General features: G+C 43.6%; 1 long non-coding RNA gene across 2 annotated transcripts; it reads right to left on the reverse strand.

The window, feature by feature from the left end:
- Nucleotides 1-448: 448 nt before the first annotated feature.
- LOC109757336 (uncharacterized) lies at nucleotides 449-5,073 on the reverse strand. Of its 2 annotated transcripts, XR_005771923.3 has the most exons (8): nucleotides 4,552-5,073; nucleotides 3,956-4,052; nucleotides 3,685-3,788; nucleotides 3,469-3,520; nucleotides 3,271-3,351; nucleotides 2,720-3,073; nucleotides 2,534-2,597; nucleotides 449-839 (listed from the first exon to the last, which is right to left on the reverse strand). It is a non-coding gene; the product is annotated as an uncharacterized lncRNA (long non-coding RNA). The 2 variants fall into 2 exon arrangements; XR_002231499.4 differs by lacking the exon at nucleotides 2,534-2,597.
- Between the last annotated feature and the right edge of the window lie 981 nt (nucleotides 5,074-6,054).

Consider the following 6,054-nt stretch of genomic DNA (forward strand, 5'->3'; position numbering starts at 1 on the left):
TACAAAGTCTTCAACATTAGTTGCCATCATTTTCTTTACGGCCATTGCCTGTTAACATGACATGTTATTGGCAATATACATCGAACGAGTAGTGCAGAAAAATGGCCAGCCTGGGCGAGGCCTTCTATCTTAGGCTTGATCTGTAAGATCCCTCGGATTAATACAACATAGAAACAGTGGAACCTCATAATAACCGGAATAATTTGAAACTCCCTGTTTCTAGGATGAATATGTCATTTTACTTTAGTTTTTTCTCGAATAATCATTCTACCTTTCTCAAACATATCAACAGAAACAGAAATGGATCTCAGCACATAGGTTGTTACAAGTCATAGTAAATACTAGGTAGGAAGTGCGGCTTGCCGCACCCGACAGCGTTGCTGCCAGGTACAGTTATATCCAATCTGGTAATACAGTCATTAAAGCATTGTAAATATAAAAAATAGAATTCCACGCAAAAAATAGAATAGTATAGATGTGTTTAACTATCTAATATATCAAGTTTTTATCACAAGCATTGCATCGATACATACACATAGTACATAGAAATTTGTCCAGGAAACAACAAAAGGCATCACACTACATAGAAATTTGTCCAGGAAACAACAAAAGGCTTCAGCCCAGCGCGCCGATGCCTGGCTCAACACGTTGTCTGGTAAACAAAGTAAGAGTAATAGCTGAAAATGGACCGGCTCAATGCACAGAAACGTACCTGAGTTGAATGGTGGTAGCCTTTAATGGGGTACAAAGAAAGGTGTAGTATCATCAGGACTCAGGCTAGGTAAATGACAACCTCCAGCGGTCAAGTGTTCCTTGGCACCCAATTGAAACATAAGACACTAAGCGAAAGAAAAAAATACAAATGATCATTAGTACATGATTATGCATCTAAAACTTAAGATGATGTTGGCTATGAAAAACAGAGAGATCTGCAATAGTGCAAACTGAACAAAATACAAAGGCCAGACATGCTTGTTATAACACAAGTAGATTAATATTCTAGTCCTGGTAAAAAGCAATGAGCGGGAGAATAGCAACTTGGATGGAAAGCAGAAGTGACCAGCAAGGCAAATCAAAAAAGGAAAACCATTATATAACATAGATTTACAATATATGCACTTAGATTTGAACTACACACGTATCCCTTGAAGTTATTGCATGGCCTGTGACGAATACACTTCAGGTAAATGATCATGTACTGGTTACTCTTAATCTAAAATCAATTGTTAAAGTATTATGTTTCACCGTGAAAATATTAATGAAATAATGGCAATATATATATATATATATATATATATATATATATATATATATTTTGTGTAGCAACTATGGACATCTGAATCCACCAGAAACTATTAGAAACAGATTACAGAACTCAAGCATATCAAACATAAAAAAGAAGCAGCTTTGAAGCAACATATGCATAAGAGCAGTAAGGCCGCCATGGATGAAGGTACTCACAGCTCAATCAAGTTGCATCAAATGCAAAATAAGTATAATGGCTGATGTAGGGATAGATACTACGTAGACACTTAACATAAAAGAATAGCACTTAACATAAAAGAATATGAACGACAAAGGACAATCTTTTACAGCCATTTCTCCTTTTAGTTAAAACCTATGAGAAACAACAGAGATGGAAAAAAAAAAGCTGAGGTAGCATTTGAGAACTACTTTAATAAAATTGCATTCAAAATCTTCAAAACATATTTTGACATGTGAATTGGCTGTTACATGCCAAATAATTACAGCGAAGAAGTGGTGACCTATACATGTATGCAATGCAGTCTAATTCTAGTTCTTATCATTACTGCATTGTTCTGCAAAAAGTAGGAGCATCTCAATATACAGTACAAGTTCAAGACTGCGTTCACTCTTCCTTCAAAAAATTATGCAAGGTGACTCTGGTAACCACACCAGTTTACAAAATATATAACATTGAATCATATACCAGATTACAAAATCCATACGTTTGTATTATTATTCAAACTATCTAATGAAAAAAGGCAGCAACTAACATATAAATTCATTAGAAAGAGATGGTGTTCCAGATAGTGGCCCGGACAACGCTTCATTACCAAGAGATTATGCAGGAACTATAATGCCAATACCTGCAGAGAACTTTACAGCCAAATAAAATAATTGATCCACATATTCCAGGTCTTTTAGGCAGATATCTAATTCCTCGTAAGAATATATATATTTATAAGCAAGCATGATTCAATCAAACTACCCTTTAGCTACCACTGAAGGGCCTATTAACATAGACACATCTGACCTACTGGAACGACCAAGTGACAATAGAAAAGCAGAGAAAAAGATCGGAAAGTACAATCATAGCAGGAGCATCAATTTCATATTCATGCACAAACAATCAATGTCATCGCAAATGTAGCTGTCCCTGCTATAAATCATTTATTAGCAAATAGAAAGTGTTGCCTGCTCCAAAGGCTGGTCCTCCGTCTCATATGTAGACTGCCACACAACCATAAATCACTCATAAGCACATATGTACAATTTATCGTGCACCTACCGTGCAAAAACATCACGATGAACTGGGGGTGGCACATCAGTAAGCTCCATAGGCGGAGACCTCCCTTCACAGCAGTGAAGAACATCATGCCATCAAGGACGGAGAGCACAGCCAAGCAATCCATGCCATATATTTTTATTCAAGAGAGAAAAAATTTAGAAAAGGTAGGGATGGGATCTGCTGTACCTGGGGACATGTAGAGGCCGCGAGGGTGAGCTCCTGCCCGGTACATGGTTGGTGGCGGATCTCGTCATCCACCGGTGGCAGGTGCTTGGGACCCAAAGAAGCAAGCGAGGAAGAGGGCCACCGAGGCGGACGGCGACGAGCTCGGCCACCGACCCTAGTTCATGGCCGGGGGCAGTGCCGCGTGACGGCGCATGCTAAACAACGGGCCAACGGAACGGCGGTCCTTGAGTCAGCGCATGGTCTGGCACTCATCGTCGACGGCAACACCTCCTAGCAGAATAGATGCGCTAACCGCAGTCGCCGCTCCACCTCGGTTAGTGGCTTTCCCCAATGGTGGCAGTCAAACCTCAACATCTGCACAACATTAAGCGCAAAGATCAATTGCTCATTTTGACGACAACATTCGATGCAGGGTATACGGTTTTGATTCTCAAGATAATTACTCCGCCACACGAAACTAATAAGTTTCCATCTCCATAGCAGCAGAATTGCTTAATAAGCTATGTGCATGTTTTACAACAACCAATCAACAAAGCATGATTAAAACCAACCAAATTATGGAATCCTAATCTGCGGGGCCCAGCTTTCTCTGGTTGAAGTTCTCCACCTCCTGCACTAGCTCATCCTTGGTCCTGTTGCATATGCACAGGGAACATCAGAGGATAATCCATTGGTTTTCGCTTAGTCATCTTTCTCAATTGTTAATTTACTGTGAATCTACTGCCAACAAATGCAATGAAAGTACTGACCAGTATGCCACCATGATAAACCAAGCTAGCCACTGACTGCCAATACATCATTCTGAAATGCAGTAACGGAAACAAATTAATACATGGAAGCAATCAAGTGATCCCATCCTTTTGTCAAAATAAATTCAGGCAATTCAAAGTGTTAAACCACAGCTACGAATGATAATATCCCTCGTACGGATTAAGGTAAATCTGAACACGTAAACATGCATTTACCTCTTTACAGGTCCATCAGGGTGGAGCCCTATTGCATCCAGAGTTCCTTCATCCATCACAAGTTCAAATCCCCTCTCCAACTTTGACTCCAGGATATCATCAACCTGCAAACATACAAAGGTTCATAAATCTGAAAAGGTTCTTTCTTCATCTTTCAAGTAAGGGTACACTATGTTCAACATCACATACTGAAGCACAAGAAGGCGCGGAAATGTGGAAATGAAATACGATCATGTAATCTGGACGTCTAATGCTCCACTGAGTAACTCACCAGGAAATTAATTTGCTCAAATCCATCAAGAATTGCGAGGTTTCGAGCAAGCTCAATTGCAGCTTCACTATAGTCAATGCCAGTTAGATCAGAAAACCTGTATATTTACATGACACATCAGTACAGCCAAGAGGTGTTAATAATGAGACAGGCTAAATGCGTAAAAGAATTTGAATGATTTCCTGTCAGATTTGATCCCTACAAGCAACATAGTGCCAGCAGTACATCAGAACAAATCACTACAAGCCTACACACCACACAAGAAAAGGTCCAAGGCAAGAACAGATCAGTACAAGGCTACAATCAGCAGACAACAAAATCGATAGCTAGCAACCAGCTGGACAACACAAGTTACACAGGCAACAATTAGTAGTTTAGTACTTAGTAGACGAACACCACACATTAGCATCAGCACAAGTGCACAGATAGGAGCAGCAGCTTGCGGGGGCACACATCAGTAGCAGCAATAATCAGCACCACCAGTAGGCAGCAGCACCAGAGCAAGTAGCGGCATCGGCAGCAGCAGAGCAACCAGCATCAGCAGCAGCGGAACATAGCGAGCAACTCCACCTCGCACAAGAAGGAAGAGAGCTCACCAGGAGGTGGTAGGAGCACATCGAGGCAGGAGGAAGTAGTAGTGCTCCGGGGTGCGAGGTGGATGAGCTCTTAGTCCATCAGCCAGCGATGCAAAGTGGAGGAGATCCGAACCCGGCAGCTGGCGGCGCGAGGAGAAGCTTCAGCTCCTGCAGCCGGCGGCGCCAGGAGATCCGCAGCGCGACGAGGAGAGCACCCTAACCCTGGCCTCCTCTCGTCGACGCGCCAGCCGGTGGCGACGGCGCGCTCCGCCTGGCTCCTCCCCTCGACGGCACGATGGGAGGGGGCGCCCGCGTGCCTCCCGGATGCCATGAACGGCGACGGAGCAGCCGATGGGGCGGCGGGGGTTGAGCAGCACGGGCACGGCGACCGAGCGGCGGAGGAGAGGACGGGAGGAGGAGAAGGGGAGGCTAGGGGGTGGAGGCGCGAGGGGGATGAGGCGAGCAGCGGCGGCGGCGAGCTCGGCGAAGAGAGAGAAGGGGGAGGAGAACCGGACGCGAGACGGCGGCGGCTGGAGTGAAGCAGAGGAGCGCGACGGAGGGCGAGTTCCTTTAATACGCTTGCGTGTGAAAAGTCGAGAATGCCCTCCGTGGGGCACGGGATTTACAGGCGGTGGCACGAGTGTAGCAGCGTTGGCTTTGATCCGACGGCCCTGATCTCTCCATATGACGATCCGACGGTTGCGATAGTTTTGGACAGCTAATCCGACGGCTGAAAATCCAAACGCCTGGGAGAGCTTCATTTTGGTCCAGACTCTAACAATGGGATATCACAGAGAAGTAACAAGTAGCAAAGAGAAGTTGGGAGAATTCAAGATTGGCTTGGTAGATTCACAAATCTAGGGCTCCTCTTTCTTTTTCTCTTCAGAAAACAAAGTTTGGTTGATTAGAGAGGAAACAATTAAATCTTGACGGCGACAACAACGGTGGATATGTCATATCTGGTAGACACATTCTACTTGGGGAAGAAGGGGGTATATACATGTCTACAAGAATATGCCCGTTACTCAGCTTTTCAAGCAAACCTAGAGTTTTTGAGGCAGCTCGGAACTCCGAGATCCATCCGGGAAATACTCCAGATTATCCAGTGCCATTCTAGACAACCCTGAGGCCTAACCTAGATCATGTCTGGGGGTCTGGACCAAAAATGCTAGTAACAAGCGCATTCTAGTGGACACTTATTTTTGGCTTTGGCATGAGTGTTTGGGTTGTTGATAGGATTTATTTTAAGCATGAATCCTCGCTCATTCCTTGTGCGACCCATCTTAATGTGCAATGGCCATATTGACTCACATAATGCACAGAGAGAAGTATAAATTAAATAGACACCATCTCTTTATCCTTTTTACATGGGTGGTCTCCAAGCATCGTTGTTTCCCTTTGAATGGGGTCAAATCTATTCATATTCTCAATTTAACCAGCAGCCCATCATTTATCATTATCACCAAAACCCACTTAGGGGCTAAAATGTTCTTTCAACAACAAAACGCCCACACGCAAGCATAA

This window comes from Aegilops tauschii, chromosome 3, assembly GCF_002575655.3.
Source record: "Aegilops tauschii subsp. strangulata cultivar AL8/78 chromosome 3, Aet v6.0, whole genome shotgun sequence".
In the NCBI taxonomy this organism is placed as follows: domain Eukaryota; kingdom Viridiplantae; phylum Streptophyta; class Magnoliopsida; order Poales; family Poaceae; genus Aegilops; species Aegilops tauschii.